We start from the raw sequence: 19,971 nt of genomic DNA on the forward strand, positions 1-19,971 counted from the left end.
AATCAGCCGCATATGCTACCTGGATGTCGACACTCATGCTTTTGACCCATCAAATGGTGGGTCTAACTATGCCAAACTTACAAAGGACATAGCCTAGAAAAGAGTATGCATTAATGTACCAATTCACAAAGATGAATTCTGCTTCACCTGGTCTATACAGGGTTGAGAAAGAAATTACGCACCTGAGGATCACTCGAGTGTCTTTCTGCATACGGAATGCCCAATTTTTGTGCACTTTTTAATTTTGACTGTATTGATTTTCCAGTGAAACATCAGGATATGCCTAAATTTGAGAGGCAGAACCCACGTTATTCAGTTCATGTTTGTAGCCCGAAGAAAGAGAAAATCAAGGCAGAAGAGCACGATTTGCAGGAGAAGAAAGAAGTGAAGCAGAACGTAATCCGACCCCTGTCATCTAATGAGGAAGACAGCCCGCACACAATGCATGCAACTTACACTACCAACTGGCATGACACATACACATCTCCTTCCACAATTTGAGTCGGTATGATGCTCATTTCATCACTATTTATGCACCGATCAGCTTAGTGTCGTGCCTGAGAGCACTGAGAAATACATTTCGTTCTCCGAGTGGATGACTCCGAACATTATTATGTTTCTTGCAAGTGCAGCTTCAGAAACTGGTTGAGACAATCTGTCAGGAGAACGTGCGTCTCACTAGAGCTACATATTCCAAAGATGCAAAGTTTTAGCTTGTGACAAAGAAGGGCTCTTTCCTTATGAATACCTGGATTCGATAGAGATACTCAATGAAACCACGTTGCCTGACATAGCCGCATTCAGCAAGAACCTTACTGGTAACGCTATGACGGATGCGGAGTATGGGAATATGGTGAATGTTTTGCAGGAATTCAACATCTGTGATTTAGGGGAGTATGATAATTTATTTATGGACAAGGAATTGGCATTATTTGCAGATATTTTCAAGAAATTCCAGAGTGTATTCATGACCACATACACTCTCTGGATCCTGCACTCTATTACTCTCTGTCAAGGCTTTCGTGGAATGCAGTGTTGAAATGGATACGTTTCAACACAGAATTATCGATCGGTAGCAATGCTGATTTTTTTCGACTGCACGAGTCACGAGGGACCTTGCAGTTTTGTGCATAGACGCTCCAAAGCGAATATGCACAAATGGAAGGACATTTCGAGGTATCTGAGGATGTGAGTTACTTCATATATCTGATTAACAAATTACACTGGTAAACCATGCAACAATATCTGCCTGTTCCATGAGGACATCCACAGATTATATGATTTCATCAGCGTGGCAGAGGATCCTGCTGAAGGATATATCGTGCAGCCAGGCCTGGCATATCCTGCTAGTTTGCTTGATGCTCACAGTGATTTGTCGCTCTGCCTGGATTGCTTAATCCCGTGCAGTGGTTCCATTTCTAAGTCGACGACCACAGAAAACAGAGATACATTCCGCGCTATAGACACCTTCATCAGTATTTCAATTAGGAAATGAAACTCATTAGAGTCACTCACGGCATCTGCTTCAAGTTGTTACACACGGCTCTCGAAAATTATTTTTTAAGTTAGTGAATTATGCTGTTTTCTGGATGTCCATGGCGAATTTATGAAACCACCACAAAATACATGTAGTTTACCGCTGAGACGGTCGTTATGGGGCACAAGGTTATATCGGTAGACCAATCTCCAATCAAGAATTACTCCCTCTGGAGATGGTCATGTTTTAGACAGAGTTCCCAAATCTGTATATATTGGTAAGTGTATATTGCACCCACACGTACCGATTTCACGACTTTGGTAAAGCAAACTTCGATGATCCAAAGTTGTTTCATATTGATACAGACAGTTTCATTTACTGGTTAAAGACAGTGACCCATGTGAATTAATTACCAACACGAAGATGATGATGATGATGATGATTGGTTTGTGGGGTGCTCCACTGCGCGGTTATCAGCACCCGTACAAATTCTCAACCTTCGCTCAGTCCAATCTCGCCGCGTTCATGAATGATGATGAAATGATGACAGCACAAACACCTAGTGATCTCGAGGCAGGTGAAAATCCCTGACCGCGCTGGGAATCGAACCCGGGACCAACACGAAGAATTCGACAGGTTTGTATATGTGACCGGTAATGCTTACTGTATTACGCCTCAAAACAAGAATGTTACCTGCCTCATGAAAGACAAGGTGAATGAGTCGTAGATTGTGAAATTTGTGTATCTTAGATCCACAATTATGTGTGCCTTACCGAAAGAGGTGCCACTCAAAGGCAGGTTAAGGGTGTGCGTCATGCAGCCCCAATGGTTCTCATGATTGATGATCATATGGAGTGCATGCGGCCTCGTGTGGATTCCTCTTTTCCCCACATGGTGCGCCAAGTGAGCATTCGGTCGCGAGACCATGAGGTGTATATTGTTTTGCAATTTAAAATCGGTCTTTTGAGTCACGACAACAAATGGTTCATATGTGCAGTTGGATATGAGACCCTCCCGTTCTCACACTGTTCACTTGACTGAGTTTGTGAATGGATATTTACTTGTAAATTACGGGTATGTGTGTGACCCTACATGTAATACTTGAATAAATCGTTTGTCATAGTGTGTACATGCGTATGTTTTCAGGTACACGTGTGAGGCTGGCTACACATCACGTGTGCATATAAACTGTATGTACCCTTGGTATGTGTGTACCATCTACACGTTTGAGGATGTGTGTGTGTGTTGTATATAGTTCATTTCTTTATTGTATTTCAGTATTATTAGTGTATATGTTGCAGTCAAAAGCGGTTCTTAGTTACAGCGTGTTTTCTCTAGTCTGCTCTGAATGCCTTTGTTACACCTAGAATTTTCTTGCTATAACTAGAATTTACTGCTATATATGCTTGAAATAGTTTTAACACCGAACATGAGATAAAACCAGTTTTAACTAGAAAAACTTTTTTGGGGGAAATAGTTCAATCAAAATTGCGATTTAAAAACTTTTTTTATTGTTCAATACAATATAAGCCTACACTAAAGGAACATTTTAAGGAACACCACATAGCCATGTCGACAGTATTAATTAAAGAAGTGAGAATAATCATATATTAAAATATCAGTCTTACACGTTTAACGAAAGTAGTTTGACACTTAATACAAGACAAACATAGCATGATGACAAAAAAAGGGAAGAAGTAAGTTTACATTACTTTTTATTGCAAGGCAAACTTTCCTGGTATTTCGAGTTACACAGGTTGCCGTTTTTCTTACAAAAGCACCTTTTTGACATACACGTTTTTTTACTCAACCAGGTAACAATTATTTGGCCTATTCCTGAGGCTGCTGTCTTGACAGCAGTTCTTACAGCTAAATTTGTCTCGTGCACTCTGGAATTTTTGTTTCGACGCTTTTAATTCTGCCCCGAAAAACACATTTAGTTAGCTTATTTAAAAAGTGAGTAGATATTTAATATGAGTTTCTACAGACAGTGGATTTACAACAAAATAGTAAACCTTAAAACATTAATTAATTACTTGCATAGTTAGCAACTTTAAACAGTGGCACATTTTCTTGCTTTCAACCTAGGAACAACTGAAAGCATTTACGACGGCATTCGTCCCTAATTATTGAAAACAATTCATACCTGCAGTACAATATATCGAGTATTCCATATTTCGTTCCAGTCTTGTGCAAACCATGTTCATTCTCTTGAAGAAACACTCCAGTACTATTCCAAAGATCTGCTTTTGCTCTGTCTACATCTCGAAATGGTGTTATTATATTATTCTCACTGATTTCTAAAGAGTTGTGTATCGAATCCGAAGCCAATTTCATTCTCTTGGATTATTTTAACCAGTTCTTATGAACTTTTTGTATAGCTGCTGTTATCTGGGACTGTATATTCGTTTTAGCTGCATATTATGGAGCTTTGTCACTAGATGGAGTTATCTGAGGCCCTGCCCTCGTACTGGCTATAACTTCTGGGTCTTCTCGACTGGCTGATGCTGTAATTGGAGAGTGCCCATTGCTACCAGCTACAGCCGTTACCTCCTGTCACTCATGTAATATTTTTACATCATAAGGTGCCTTATTTTCTTTATCACATTAATTTTATTTATAGTCTCTTTAAAATCACCTTTACCTTTTATTTCTTTAATAACACATTGATTCGAAGTCATAAGCCCTACTCGTGACTCCAGATCAAACATAGCTTTATGTAATAATTGTTCAATACCAGAATGAAGTGCCCGATTTTTCACACTTTCTACAGAGCGAAGACCATTTGACTAAATCGCAGTACTGTTGTCTTGCAGTCAACATTGTTTCAATGTCTTGGTTAGCATGCCCAACAGACTCGTGGGTTTGGTTATGCCCTAGTTTTCCAGAACCAGCTTACACTCGAGTCCAACTGAAGACAGCACATTAATGACAGAACTAAGAAATTCTCTACCGTTATCAGAGTGTAAAGTGTAAAAAAACCAAATGTCAAAAACATACATGTTAACTTATGTGCCATTTCCACGGCTCTCATGCTTTACAGTGCATGTAACAAAAAACTCAGATGGTCCTGAGTCATCAGTATCTGCGTTTACATGTCGCTGAGATCAACTTAGCAACGGCTATTCAGTTCTAAATGAAACATAGGTTTCGAAACAGTCCCCCCTTTTCTTCGTACCCTTTTTACACTGAAAATTTTCTCACGCAAACAGGCAAATAATCGTCTCTCTTCTTACTTTTGTATATTTTCTTGAAGTTTCAGTTTTCAGTCTGTTTCGACGCCTATGACCAACGGCCGCAATGAGCTGCTTCAATAACATCAAAACTTTCGTCCAGATCTAAGTAAAACTTCATAGGCTCTTTATTTGTCACTAACTTTAGCGTCCCACAAATATTAATAACCGTGAAGCGATTTAATCTTTTGCATTGTTTCTTTGTCTTTTTTCCAGCTTCTTCTGATTATCCAATTTCATCAAGTAACTTATCGTAAATTTGTTTTGTCATCGCATTGTAGTGGTTTTCTTTTTTTATTGATCATCAATTTGTAATATCCTTTTTAAAAAATTTTCTTTCCATCGCCTTTTTTTTTAAATTTAAATCTGTCATGAGAAGTGCATACGAGTCCATATATATAGGTGCTTAACGGAAGACTAATTGAGAGGTTGTGAGCAGGCTAACAGTGTGTTGACAGACACGCCTGAGTCAGGCGACGGCACACGACAAATCAGAATCGTTCATATACGTCACGTGTGTTAAATGAACATTGACCTGGACCGAAACAGTTTAACTGATTCATTTTGTGTAGTTAAAACCAGTTTTAACTGACGTTCATTTTTGACCAGCAGGAAATTGCAGCTGTAACAGTGGCATTGAGTACAATCTACTTGAAACTAGTGAGAACGCATTCTAGCTAAAAACGGGTTTTCGTTTTTATTCGTTTCCCATTTTAAATTAGTAAGCCCGTTGCTAAAGAAAACCTGGTAACTGCATTAAAATATATACGAGGCCTATCCACATAGTACATTACGTTTTGGAATTAAAAATAAATAAAGTATTGGAAATTTTTTTTATTATATACAGATGAAAGCCACACTTAAATACTACTTTTCTACATAGTTGCCATTTAAATTAAGGCACTTATTGTAGTGATGGACGAGCTTGGAAATTCCTTCGCCATAAAATTCGGCCGCCTGCGCCTTCAACCACGTGGTTACCTCTTCTTGAAGCTGTGCGACGTCATCAAAACGCTGCAGAGCCAACCACTTCTTCATTGCTGGGAATACGTGGAAGTCGCTCGGTGCCAGGTCGGGACTGTACGGCGGATGAGGAATCAACTCCCACTTAAAAGATTCGAGAACTTCACGAGTGGCATTTGCCGTGTGGGTCCGGGCGTTGTCGTGAATCAGCAAGATCTTTGAGCCAAACTTTCCCCTGCGCTTGTTTTGTATTGCTCTTCTGAGGTTCTGCACAGTTTGGCAATACCTTTGAGAGTTTATTGTAGTGCCTCTTTCCAGGAAATCCACAAAAATCACACCTTTTCTGTCCCAAAAGAGGTATCCACGTGGTTGAAGGCGCAGGCGGCCGAATTTTACGACGAAGGAATTTCCAAGCTCGTCCATCGCTACGATAAGTGCCTTAATTTAAATGGCAACTATGTAGAAAAGTAGTATTTAAGTGTGGCTTTCATCTGTATACAATAAAAAAATTTCCAATACTTTATTTATTTTTAATTCCAAAACGTAATGTACTTTGTGGATAGCCCTCGTACATCTCAAAACGAATCTCTAATATTGTACCAGTTATACACTCCTGGAAATTGAAATAAGAACACCGTGAATTCATTGTCCCAGGAAGGGGAAACTTTATTGACACATTCCTGGGGTCAGATCACATGATCACACTGACAGAACCACAGGCACATAGACACAGGCAACAGAGCATGCACAATGTCGGCACTAGTACAGTGTATATCCACCTTTCGCAGCAATGCAGGCTGCTATTCTCCCATGGAGACGATCGTAGAGATGCTGGAAGTAGTCCTGTGGAACGGCTTGCCATGCCATTTCCACCTGGCGCCTCAGTTGGACCAGCGTTCGTGCTGGACGTGTAGACCGCGTGAGACGACGCTTCATCCAGTCCCAAACATGCTCAATGGGGGACAGATCCGGAGATCTTGCTGGCCAGGGTAGTTGACTTACACCTTCTAGAGCACGTTGGGTGGCACGGGATACCTGCGGACGTGCATTGTCCTGTTGGAACAGCAAGTTCCCTTGCCGGTCTAGGAATGGTAGAACGATGGGTTCGATGACGGTTTGGATGTACCGTGCACTATTCAGTGTCCCCTCGACGATCACCAGTGGTGTACGGCCAGTGTAGGAGATCGCTCCCCACACCATGATGCCGGGTGTTGGCCCTGTGTGCCTCGGTCGTATGCAGTCCTGATTGTGGCGCTCACCTGCACGGCGCTAAACACGCATACGACCATCATTGGCACCAAGGCAGAAGCGACTCTCATCGCTGAAGACGACAAGTCTCCATTCGTCCCTCCATTCACGCCTGTCGCGACACCACTGGAGGCGGGCTGCACGATGTTGGGGCGTGAGCGGAAGACGGCCTAACGGTGTGCGGGACCGTAGCCCAGCTTCATGGAGACGGTTGCGAATGGTCCTCGCCGATACCCCAGGAGCAACAGTGTCCCTAATTTGCAGGGAAGTGGCGGTGCGGTCCCCTACGGCACTGCGTAGGATCCTACGGTCTTGGCGTGCATCCGTGCGTCGCTGCGGTCCGGTCCCAGGTCGACGGGCACGTGCACCTTCCGCCGACCACTGGCGACAACATCGATGTACTGTGGAGACCTCACGCCCCACGTGTTGAGCAATTCGGCGGTACGTCCACCCGGCCTCCCGCATGCCCACTATACGCCCTCGCTCAAAGTCCGTCAACTGCACATACGGTTCACGTCCACGCTGTCGCGGCATGCTACCAGTGTTAAAGACTGCGATGGAGCTCCGTATGCCACGGCAAACTGGCTGACACTGACGGCGGCAGTGCACAAATGCTGCGCAGCGAGCGCCATTCGACGGCCAACACCGCGGTTCCTGGTGTGTCCGCTGTGCCGTGCGTGTGATCATTGCTTGTACAGCCCTCTCGCAGTGTCCGGAGCAAGTATGGTGGGTCTGACACACCGGTGTCAATGTGTTCTTTTTTCCATTTCCAGGAGTGTATATACAAAAAAATTTCTCTCTACTACTGTATATAAAAAAAGGAGATACTGATTTTAGACTGCAATGTGAGACGTGACTGCAGTAGTGTAGGAAACTTTGTAGTCGTTAAAGCTTATACCAAAGGAAATGTATATCTTGAATTTTTTTCTAGTCAGTAGTATCTAGTCATTAAGGCATATTCCTAAGAAAAAAGGGGTTATGTTTTTTCTAGTCAATGCTGTGTCTCGGTAGAAAAAAAAGAAAAAAAATATTGTGTATCTAGTGAAAAAACAACAAATTATGAACTGTGTATCACTCTCTCGTGATATTTTTACTTACAAGGAGAACTGTGACGTATTTGGATAGTTCCACTGCATGAAAAATTGCATAGCCGTTATAGTTTAGAATCAGCTGGTAATGGAGGCACTCTCACTTTTCCTGTTGTAAGTACTCTACTGGACGATCTGCAACGGTACTGTATCTTTGCTTGAAATAAAGTACAAGAAGCTTTTATACTTTTTTGTTGTTATTTTCATTTCGAGTAACATTGTGGAATATATGAACATATGTAAGGATGCGCACATTTCTTTGGCAACATCAGGAAGCGGCGACGCACCATTCGTGCTGCGTACAGAAGCAAAGCATACATCAAAATTTTTTGTGTAACATTTCTCATTAATTACCTTTGAAGGAGCAAACCACACATTGCCAAAAAATTAATACACATAATCCCACCACCTGAAACGGCCATTCACAGCACAGTGGATGGCAGAACATGCACCCACCAAGTTTCTGAATGTTCCTATCTGTAAATGAGTATATTTTAGCCTATTATCATTGTTGTAAATTTTAACCTTTTTAGGGCAGTCACCGACACACACCGTGTGCCAACCCACAAACACAGGCGGGGCCGTTTGATCGTTGCACATGGAAGCAACCTTTGAGAAATTCTCACGTAACTGCCACCACTCATATCATGAATGTATCATTCGTGCCGCTGAAGTGAGGATTTTCAAGTAACTATTAGACTATTGAACTCATAACCAGAGTACATACACACAACTACTCGACTACCCCCACATACGTAGACTGTAGATGGCCGGATTAGAGACACCTCAATACGCGAGATATGCTACTGTAGCCACACAGATGGTGGTGCCGATATCGGTGACAGTGGGAACTCACGATCATAGAAGAACAAACGGTTCTTTTATATCGTGCTGCGATATGTCGCCGGCGGACCGCTGCCGCTGCAGTGCAGGAGGCACTAAGTTGGAAGAAACTGGCAGTGGCAACCTGAAGTTCGATAAATCAGGTAGGTGCTGCGGAAAATCGAATGGCTACCAGAAATCAGGAGTTTGGACGGTATTACCATCAGGAGTCCGCTGCACTGTAGGATAAAGGAAATATTGCTAAATGACAACTGCCGTGTCGTTCCAGACATCAGGTGTCGAAGGTGTCTCTTGTTAGAGAAAATAAACTTGTGTTACTATGACTACCTGTCTCTTTAGTGGCTATCTCTGTTGAACCGGATACATCGGTGACAATAACAATAATAATAATGAGAAAGAGCTAGATGGAGGAATTAATACTTACATTCGAATGGAACAGTCTTCGACTTTTTATTCTCCTCGGAGGTGGTTGGTGATCTTTGGCGCTTCATGCTCGAGCAAGGTACAGACTATGAATGTCAAAACCCGTCTTACGATGCTGGGTACTCTAAGGGGGGCCACTGGCGTAGGAAGGGCCAGCAGGAGCACACTGCACCAGTGGGGGTGAGAAGGCGCCATTCTTGGATAATAAATTACCATCTTCATGATTATAGTTATTACTTTACATTCCACCGTTAACTAATACCTGTTTATACATCTCCACGTGTTCACTACTCGTCCGCCATCTAGACCTTAAATTATGCCTATTATAATAACAGTTACAGTCCATTAAGTACATCACAAACAAACAAAACAAGAGACCAAGTCAGCAGTTTGTTTACTTATTTTTTATTTTATTTACACGTCAAGTTCCGTAGGACCAAATTGAGGAGCAAATCTCCAAGGTCATGGAACGTGTCAGTACATGAAATTACAGCATAAAAGTAATAACAGATAAAAATAAAATGTTTGTGAACCCGAAAGAGGTCAATCCGTAAGTTCAAGTAAACGCAATCAACAATGCAACATGAATCAGCTTAATTTTTCAAGGAACTCGATTTGGAAGCGCGTAGATTACTGCTAATATTTTTGAATTCGAGTGGTACCTTATTGAAAATGAATGCAGCAGTATATTGCACACCTTTTCTGCACAAGGAAGTCCGACCCAAATGCAGGTTTGATTTCTGCCGAGTATTAACTGAATGAAAGCTGCTTATTCTTGGGAATAAGCTAATGTTGTTAACAAGAAATGACAGTAATATGTCAAAATACCCAGACTCATGAACAGGAGCCGACAAGAGGTTAGTGAACTTACACCACTTATTGCCCGAACCGCCTGTTTCTGAGCCAAAAATATTCTTTTAGACAACGACGCTAGGGCAAGTGGACGGTTTGTTCACAGAAGGACAATAATAAGACCTTTGTCGTGATAGGCCCACTGCTCCACTACCGTTTAAATACCTCTGTGGTCTCCGTAGTTAGTCTAATCTTGTTTTCGCGGTCCCTACGGGAGCGATACGGAGGCGGCTGAAGTATATCCCTAGATTCTTGACTTAATACTGGTTCTTGAAATTTTCTAAGCAACCTTCCCCGGGATATTTGGCGTCTCTTTTAGAGTGTCCGGCTATTTGTGTTATTTTTTTAGCATTTCCGTGGCCCCCCATGAATCAAACAAACGTGTGACCAGTCGAAGTGCTCGTCTTTGTATACGTTCAAAATTACCTGTTAATCCTATTTGGCGTAGATCCTACACACTTGAGCGATATTCTTCGATTGCTAGTGTGTTTTTTGTAGGCCATTTCGTTAGTCGACGGACTGCATTTGCCTAATATTGTACCAATGGAGAAAATGTGGCACCTGCTTCATCTATGACTGAGATTACGTGCTCGTTACATTTCATATTCCTTCAAATTGCTGCACTCAGATATTTGTGTGAGTCGAGTGACTCATATTGTTATTAACTGATATCGCGATGATGCCTTACTACACTTTTCCGGTTGGTAAAGTCTACAGTTTTACGTTTCTGAACATTTAAAGCAGGTTGCCAAACTTTCCACCATTTTGGAATCATATCAAGTTCCGACTGAATTTTTGCGCAGCTTTTTTCAGACTGGTTCATTACAAGTACCTGCATCGCCTGTAAAATGTTTGGCGTTACTATTATTGTCGTCTACAAGGTCATTAATATAAAAATAACTGCAAAAGTTCCAACACATTTTCCTGAAGTTACTTCTATATACGCTGATAGTTCTCCATCCAAGAAAACATTCTGCATATCCCTATCAAGAAATTCTCAATCCAACCGTTTGGTCCAGTCGTTTGATACACAATATTAACTTCCTTTCATTAATAAGCGTTGCTGCGGTATTCACTCAAATGCATTTTGGAAAACAAGGTATTCTTAATCCACTTGACTACACTGACCCACGGCTTTCAGCATGTCCTGCGTGAAAAACACTGACCCGGTCGGGTAGCTACGCATGTTACTGTCGCTTCTGGGACAGGGAAGAGCGCAGGCCCCAGATCGAATCCGGCCGTCGGATTAATGACGAATGTAGATGTCTCGGCCAATCTGGTTGTGATTTTAGACGGTTTCCCACATCTCACTACGTGAATACCGGGCCAGTACCCAAATCCAACCTCAGTTACACGATTCGCATCTATTTAGAAAACTTTCGCTCACTTTCACAAGAATAACACCACTTCCAGACACTTGGGGTACAAATATTCTGTGCTGGGGGTGTATCATCTACATCTACAACTACACAGACACTCCGCAAGCCACCGTAAGCTGCTTGACGAAGGGTACGCTGTTCCACTACTTGTTATCTCCTTTCCTGTTCCAGTCGCAAAAAGAGCGAGGGAAAAACGACTATCTATATGCTTTCATATGAACCATAACTTCTAGTATCTTATCTTCGTGGTCCTTATGCGCACCGAGCGGGTGGCGCAGTGGTTAGCACACTGGACTCGCATTCGGGAGGACGACGGTTCAATCCCGTGTCCGGCCATCCTGATTTAGGTTTTCCGTGATTTCCCTAAATCACTCCAGGCAAATGCCGGTATGGTTCCTGCGAAAGGGCACGGCCGACTTCCTTCCCTGTCCTCCTCTCATCCGATGAGACCGATGACCTCGCTGCCTGGTCTCCTCCCCGAAACAACCCAACACTTGCGCGCAATGTATGTTGGTGGCAGTAGAATCGTTTGGCAGTCAGCTTCAAATGCCGGTTCTCTAAATTTTCTCAGTAATTGTTTCTCGAAAAGAACATCGCCTTCTCTCCGGGGACTCCCATTTGAGTTCCCGAAGCATCTCCGCAACGCTTAGTGTTGTTCGAACCTACCGATAACAAATCTAGTAGCCCGCGTTCGAATTGGTTCGATGTCTTCCTTCAATGCGACGTGGTATGGATCCAAAACACTCGAGCATTACCATAGAATAGGTCGTACCAGCGTCCTATATAGGTCTCTTTTACAGGTGAGCCACTCTTTCCTAAAATTTTCCCAATAAACCGAAGTCGACAATTCGCCTTCCGTACTAGAGTTCTCACGTGCTCGTTCCACCTCATATCGCTTTGGAACGTTACGCCCAGATATTTAAACGAGTTGGCTGTGTCGAATAGGACACCAGTAATACAGTATCCGAACATTGCAGGTTTGATATCCCTACTCATCCACATTAACTAAACATCTTTCCACATTTAGGGGCTAGCTGCCATTCATCATACCAACTTGAAACTTTGTCTAAGACGTCTTGGATCTTCCTGAAGTCACTCAGCTTCGACATTTTACCGTTCAACACGGCATCATTAGCGAAAAACCGCAGATTGCTGCCCACCCTGTCCGCCAAATCATGTATGTACATAGACAACAACAGCGGTCATAACACACTTCTCTGGGCACTCGTGGCGGTACCTTTATCTCTGATGAACACTCGGCGTCGAGGACAACATACTCGGTTCTACTGTTTAAGAAGTCTTCGAGCTTCGCACATATATCTGAGCTTATTCCATATACTCATACCTTCGTCAACAGCCAGCAATGGGGCCCCGTGTCAAATGCTTTCCGGAAATCTAGAAATATGGAATCTTCCTGTTGCTCTTCATCCATAGTTCTTAGTATATCATATGCTGATTCATGGACATAAGCTTCTGAGTCTCAAACCGGGAATATATTAAGGATTCCGCAGATAACACAAGTTAAGGGTATTGGTCTGTAATTTTGCGGGTCCGTTTTTTTTTTTTGCCATTCTTATCCACAGGAGCCACCTGCACTCTTTTCAAAAACACTTGGGACTTTGCGCTGGGCGAGAAATTCTCGATAAATGCAAGTCAGGGGCCTGTGCCGTAGAGTATTCTTTGAAAAATCGAATTGTAATCCTATCCAGACTTGGTGATTTATTTGCTTTCAAATCTTTCAATTGTTTCATTACATCAAGTACTTTTATTACTATGTTGTACACACGGGAGTCTGTCCGATAGTTAGATGACGGTATGACTGTACGATTCTCCTGTGTGGACTATTTTTTGAAAGTGAAATTTAAAACTTCGGCTTTCGTTTTACTGTCTTCAACTGCCACACCAGACTGGTCAACAAGGGGCTGAATAGAAGCGTTAGCCCCGCTTAGCGATTCTACGTAAGAGCAGAGTTTTCTCTGGTTGTCTGCTTAATGTTTTGCTAAGATGTGGCGTTGGTAGTTTTTGTATGCTTCTCACATAGATCTTTTCACAGACGCAGGAACGTCTACTAACCTTCACTTGTCGTCGTTTGTGAGTTCCCTTTTGAACCGAGAGTACAATAGCCTCTGCTTCCTCAGCATCCCCCGAATTTCGTTGATAAACCATTGTGGGCCTTTTGCATCCTTTGTCCACTTACTATGCACATAACTCTACAGGCTACGATTTACAGACTGCTTAAACTTTGCCCGTAGTTCCTCTACATCCGTCTTGCTGGAACTAAGTGACGGCAATTCACTGTTTAAGTGAGGAGCTAATAACTGCTTATCTGTTCTAACTAGCAGAAACATTCTCCTAGCCTTGTGTGTGTGTTGGTGGAGGTTGCAGATGACATACTGTTCGTTGTTATTGGTGACACTGCAGAAGAGATTAGTGATGATGCCTTCATGAACTTTAAGGGTGATGTCAAATATTAAGTACTTTCTCCAGAAAGGTAACCTACCAATAAATCCGAAAATTAAATTAAATTATGTGATACTTACAAGAAGCATGGTAACGAGCATCTGTTTGCCCTCCTGGATGGAAGCAGAAAACTCCACACATTCTGATATGGCGACATGCCAGCGATATGAAAACGTACTCGGAGAATGGTGGAGATGTGGCGAGGATACCACGTCACTTGGCGATGGTCGTTGGCCCCTACAGTAAATAAACACCTCACCTGGTGGCTGGATCGACATTTGTACCAGCTTTGGCGCTATATAAACTAAACGTGGAAGAGTACAAAGATGATTGGCATGGCTCCTGCTCAAGGATGACATGCAAAATATTGAAGCGTTCCAGCTTCACCTGAAGCAAGCATGCAGAGAATCTGCGACATCTTCTGCAGGTCGCCTGTGATGGCCTCTGCTGGTGGTCGACGAGGTGCGCCTGAAATTTAATACCACCAGGGGTCAAGGGCTCATTTCAAACGAGCGGAAAGTACTTGCGGGTGACCCTGAACAAGCGTTTAACTTGGCATCCTCACATCAGGGACTTCAGGAACAAGGCGTTGGCGCACCTTCACACCTTGTACCCATTCCTCCATCCGGCGTCAACGCTCTCCTCTTACTATGGCGTCATGTTGTATCTGGCGCAGACCCGTCCGATCCTGGAATACGCCATGTCGTGTGGGCAACTCCACTCCGACGTATATCCGACGTCTCTAGACGGTGCAAAGTCGGTTTTGGCTCCTCTCCACCAGTCAGCTCCATGCAGACACAAGAATCTCAAACCGGCGGGCCTGTTTCTATCAGGAAAAGGCTCAGCAGCTAAGGACGTCCACATCGGCCACTTGTGTCATCAGGTTCGTCTCCGGGTGACCTCGCGATAGCTGGACATGCTGCGAGTGTGAGCTGTACCTGTGGCATCAGCTGATCGCTACAGGGAAGGCACTAACCACAGATGACAATCCAGAACTTTAGGATGCAAATCACCATCGCAAGACCCGAACCTGTAGGAACATCACCAGACTGCTTGGCCTGCGCTACGTCCAGCACGATAGAGCTCGTTCCTCACTGAGTGTGAGTGTGGACCAAGAAGGTGGTATCTCGCCACTGAAGCCGTCGCTATGCTGATTCTGAAAACAATTGTTACCTCGCTTTTGTGAACTTGAAATTTTATCTGGGACTCTGTTTGAATGGGTGTTTCTATGTAAGGCAATTCTGTCTTTGTTAATCGGTACAAATTTGGGCGCAGGTCACTTGCACTTGGCCCTCTATTGCGATAACGGCTGCAGACTTAGCATCAGTCTTGGTTTCATACGGCGTGTGGTTAGTGCCAGTGAGCAGTCAAGCTTGTGTCAGTTCATGACACAAAAATCCAATGTACAGTATTGAAACTGATACAAATAGGCAATTTCGACTTCTGTTTAAGAGACTCAGATTTTATACGCACTAGTGTCTGCTGCGGGCAATGGTGCTGTCCTATGGGCCCTTAGCCATTAGGTTGTAGAGCCAACTTTAGCAGAAAAACGAAACGGGGCGTACTTTAGGCGCCTTCTCTACTGCATTGCTGGCTTTTCTGAGAATATGCCTTGATCTGGAAATAAAGTGCTGTGTCTCCGCTAACTTTGGCAATTAAAGTCGAGAATATAAGATATTTGGAACTGGGGCCGTACAAGATAAGAAATGCAATGTAGGTTCTGATGACTATGGGAGAATTAAGGGGCAGTTTTGGCAAAGGAAGTAAGACTCGCATATGTATTTCTAACATTATTAGGAGAGGTTAGGATCGAGGTTCCTTACGTCGGTGGGGATCTAATCCACTGCCTGACTGATCTTAGTCGGCATGTAATGCATATGTGCAAAATCAAAATTCCGATAGCTGATAATCGCTCTTGTAGCCAAGAAGCAGAAATACGTGGAAGAGACCTGAAGACACCGGAAGATTTCAGGTGGCTTACATAAAGGTATGACACGACTTTTTAGTTATATTTGAAACACAAAATTCTTCCAGGGGTTTGTGTGTACTCGGACCATGATCCGTTGTTTATGAAGTGCAGATTTAACCTGAAGAAATGGCAGATAGGTAAAAAATTGTGCAGATGGAACCTGGATAAACTGAGAAAACCAGGAGTTATTGAGAGTTTCAAAGAGAGCATTAGACAACGATTAACTGAGAAATGGAAAAAAAAAACATACAGTATAGGATGAATGGGTAACTTTTATAGATGAAACAGAGAAGTGAATAGACAAAGAGACAATGGCCAGCAGAAATCCTTGGATAACAAGAGACACTGAATTTATTTGACTAAAGAAGAAAATATAAATATGGATTAAACTGAAGCAGACAAAAAGGAATACAGACGACTAGAATGTGATATTGATAAAAAGCGTAAATTGCGAAAGCGTGAGTGGCTAGAGTAGAAACGCAAAGCTATGTAAACATGTTTGATTATGAGAAGGATAGAAACCTCTACCAGAAAATTTTAGAACAGTTGTAGAGGAGGGAATCACTATGAACATCAAGACCTCACAATTCAGGCAACTGTTAAGCAAAAAAGGAAAGCTAAAACTTGGTAAAAATATATAGAAGGACTATACTAAAGAAAGGACAACTACAGTCGCAGTATCTTTCAACTTCTGACTGTTTATGCATTTGTTTTATGTTTATGACTACGTAGATGGGTTCTTGGTGTATTGTATCTGAGTGATATAACCTATATTTCTAAACATCTGACATTGTATACACCTATTTTATGGAATAACGGTAAACTAACATGTTTACATTTCTTTTAAACTTCAGTTTTCTTATGCTCGTTGTTTTATACCTTTGACCACCTCGATGGGTCACTGAGACTGTGTGCCGTAGTTCTTTTGACGTAACTGAAATTTTTTCATGCTTTAGGTGTCCTGTATCCTACTTCACTTGTTATATTGTTGATTACTTGGGCAACGTCACGTAGGGGATGTGACACATGATACGACAGTCGTCTTACTTGCACACCAATATTTTGTAACAACTAGTCGCTGCCGCAACTTTTAAATCGTCACCTGGGAAACGTGCACATAGATACCTCCACGCTGCTTCGGTGGTAAACAACGCCGTTGGTCAGGCAGTATTTCCTGTGCCACTACGATCTCTGAGCAATACGCAATAACTGGCATGCATTTCTACGGGGAAAGGCTGCTAGTAGGTATCTGACATCCAATCGCTGTCGCAGGTCTGAAATCCTCTTCTACTGGATGGCGCATATCAATATGACCACGCCGTCTCCGTGGGAACCATCAGCGTCACCTAAGAACCATCTTCGTTGGCATACAATCTACGAGTTTGCGATGAATACCCACAACCGTTTGTTATTGGTTATCTCATTTTTATATATATGTTTACCACAGACTGATGAAATGCTGTTTACAGCAGTTACTTTACATAATGTAAGGCACCTGTTTCTCCATTTGTTATTAGTTTCGTGTAATCTCTCTGTATATACCTGATGTAACAACTCCTTTACGTCCTGTATACCTGACCGGCTGTCGCTGATGTAATTGGTCTGCAGTTGGTGGAGGACCGCGTATTTAAACAAAAGCATTTGACGTTCGTGGAGTTCGTAACGTTTGCTCCTTCCACAACTACCGCCTACCAACACGGGTATAATTTCTTCTATTATTATCTGTTGTAAAAGATGTATTTTATATGTTGGTAGCAACACTTCCCTCTTAATCCATTCTACGTTTGTATTTCAGTAAAATGTATGAAGATGATCAGCAACTGACCGAAACCGGGGACCTCAAATAAAGGGTTTCTAGCGGTTGTGACTGTTTATGTTCATTTTAGAGCACTAAAGAAACCGCTGTTCTCCACGAGAAACGTTCTCAAAAATTAATGAAAGGAAAGAAAATTGAAGACAATATTATGCAAAGGGAAGAAGAAATAAACGAAGACGAGAATGGAAGTATGACACTGTGAGAAGAATTTGACAAAGCACTGAAAGACCTGTCGGAACAAGGCACCTGCAGTATATGACATTCCCTCTGAATTATTGATATGCTCGGAGGAGCCAGCCACGAAAAGCTATTCCACGTGGTATGCAAGCTATACGGAAGAGGAGAAGCACTCTGAGAATTAAAAAAAAAGTAATAATTTCATTTACAAAGAAGACCGTTTCTGAATGATATGAATATCACGAGACCCTAAGTTCAGTATAGTACTGTTGCAAAATACTGACATGTTTATTTACAAAAGACTGTTAAGTCTGGTGGAAGTCGATATCATCTAGATTTACCTTGAAAGAGAGACTGAAAGTAGGCAAACCTCAGTTTATAGTACTTACAGTTATAGGAAGAGCTTTTGGCGATGTTGACTGGAATACACTCGAGCGATATGTTGTCTACAGACGTGTTGTGCACAGAAACCAGACTGCAGTTGCATGTCTCGAAGGAAATGAAAGGGGGAAAGCAGTTAAGAGAAGAGTGACATAAGGTTGTAGCCTTTCCCTGACGTTATTTTACTTATACATTAAGTAAGAGGTATAGGAAATGGAGGAGGTAGTCGGACAAGGGATAAAAGTTCAGCGAGAAAATATAAAGACTCTGAGTTTTTGCCAGTGACAGTTTCTGTCAGAGACGGTAAAGAAATATGAAGATAATTTGAACGGAATGCAGGGTGAGTTGAAAGAGATTTTAAAATTAATATCAACAAAATAAAAAAAAGGAAAAGGAGTTACATCTGACGATACTGAAGAAACTGGATTAGGAAATGAGGCACTAAACAAAGCGCAAGAGTTTAGTTATATGGGCAGCAAAGTAAATGACGATGGGCGCACTTCTTCTTTCTTCCCAGTGTATCCTCCGTTACACTCAGTGCCGCGCGGGATTAGCCGAGCGGTCTCAGGCACTGCAGTCACGGACTGTGCGGCTGGTCCCGGCGGAGGTTCGAGTCCTCCCTCGGGCATGGGTGTGTGTGTTCGTCCTTAGGGTAATTTAGGTTAAGTAGTGTGTACGCTCAGGGACTGATAACCTTAGCAGTTAAGTCCCATAAGATTTCACATACATTTCATTTCGTTACACTCAGTATCTTGGAACTTATTTCGTTCCACTTTTCCTCCACGTTCTCTCTTGCTTCCAGGGTTTCTAGGGCCTCGAGACGCTTTTTGTTTGTGTAACATATTGTTCATTAATTGCACTTTCTGGCAGTTTCCCTACATTTATAGAAGGTTCTAGTGTCTCCTTTTTCTTGTGGCTTTCGTTTAGCAGTGTATTCGCTTTTATTTGTATTATCTTTTTCTAATTACTATCCTTAAAAATCCTCAAAGTAACGGTTTAAATAAATACTAATTAATGAAAGAACTTAATAAAACAAGCTTTGAAAGTTTGACGAAAATTAATTACAGTGTGAATAAACTAGTGTGTAATCGACACATCGAAAAAAAAAATAGCAAGAATTAACTATGAAGCTGCTGAAAGTCTTTTAGGAACTAGTGGTTGCTCAATGAGATGTTGATGGAGATGATGGTGGAAAATAATAAAAGAGACAGAAGAAGAAGCAAATGGATCTGGGAAGTTGTCATGTTGATTGTAATGAAAGTGAAATGAAGGTCAACAAGGCTTGTCAGTAGGAGAATAAATGGTAGAGGGTTCAAAGGAATATCATACGAGTTTCCAAAAGATGAGAAAAATTTCGAGCCAAGCACCGAAAAGGGAGCTGCGTGATATACATAATAAATCATAGCTCAAGGCCAGAGAAGTCCGTTGCAGTCTTTATCCAACAACTGCTCGGGATAATTTATTAAATGATAAAATTACCTGTGTAAATTCAGTAATACCTTTTGCCACTTTACGCCTTTTGAAGATGGCTTACATCGTAATCAATTAAAAATTCGGAGTAGAAGATAATCGACAAGAGTTGGATTAAGAAGTGTGCTAAGAATACGAATATTGTGAAAAAGTATTATTAACTTGAAACCAGTCAGGTGTACTGTCTAGGCG

At 42.2% G+C, this 19,971-nt stretch overlaps 1 non-coding gene across 1 annotated transcript; it reads left to right on the forward strand.

Moving 5' to 3' along the window:
- The first annotated feature begins 14,249 nt into the window (after nt 1-14,249).
- LOC126254810 (U6 spliceosomal RNA) lies at nt 14,250-14,353 on the forward strand. Its single transcript, XR_007546444.1, has one exon. It is a non-coding gene; the product is annotated as a U6 spliceosomal RNA (small nuclear RNA).
- Nucleotides 14,354-19,971: the final 5,618 nt, after the last annotated feature.

Source organism: Schistocerca nitens, chromosome 4 (assembly GCF_023898315.1).
Source record: "Schistocerca nitens isolate TAMUIC-IGC-003100 chromosome 4, iqSchNite1.1, whole genome shotgun sequence".
Taxonomy (NCBI): Eukaryota; Metazoa; Arthropoda; class Insecta; order Orthoptera; family Acrididae; genus Schistocerca; species Schistocerca nitens.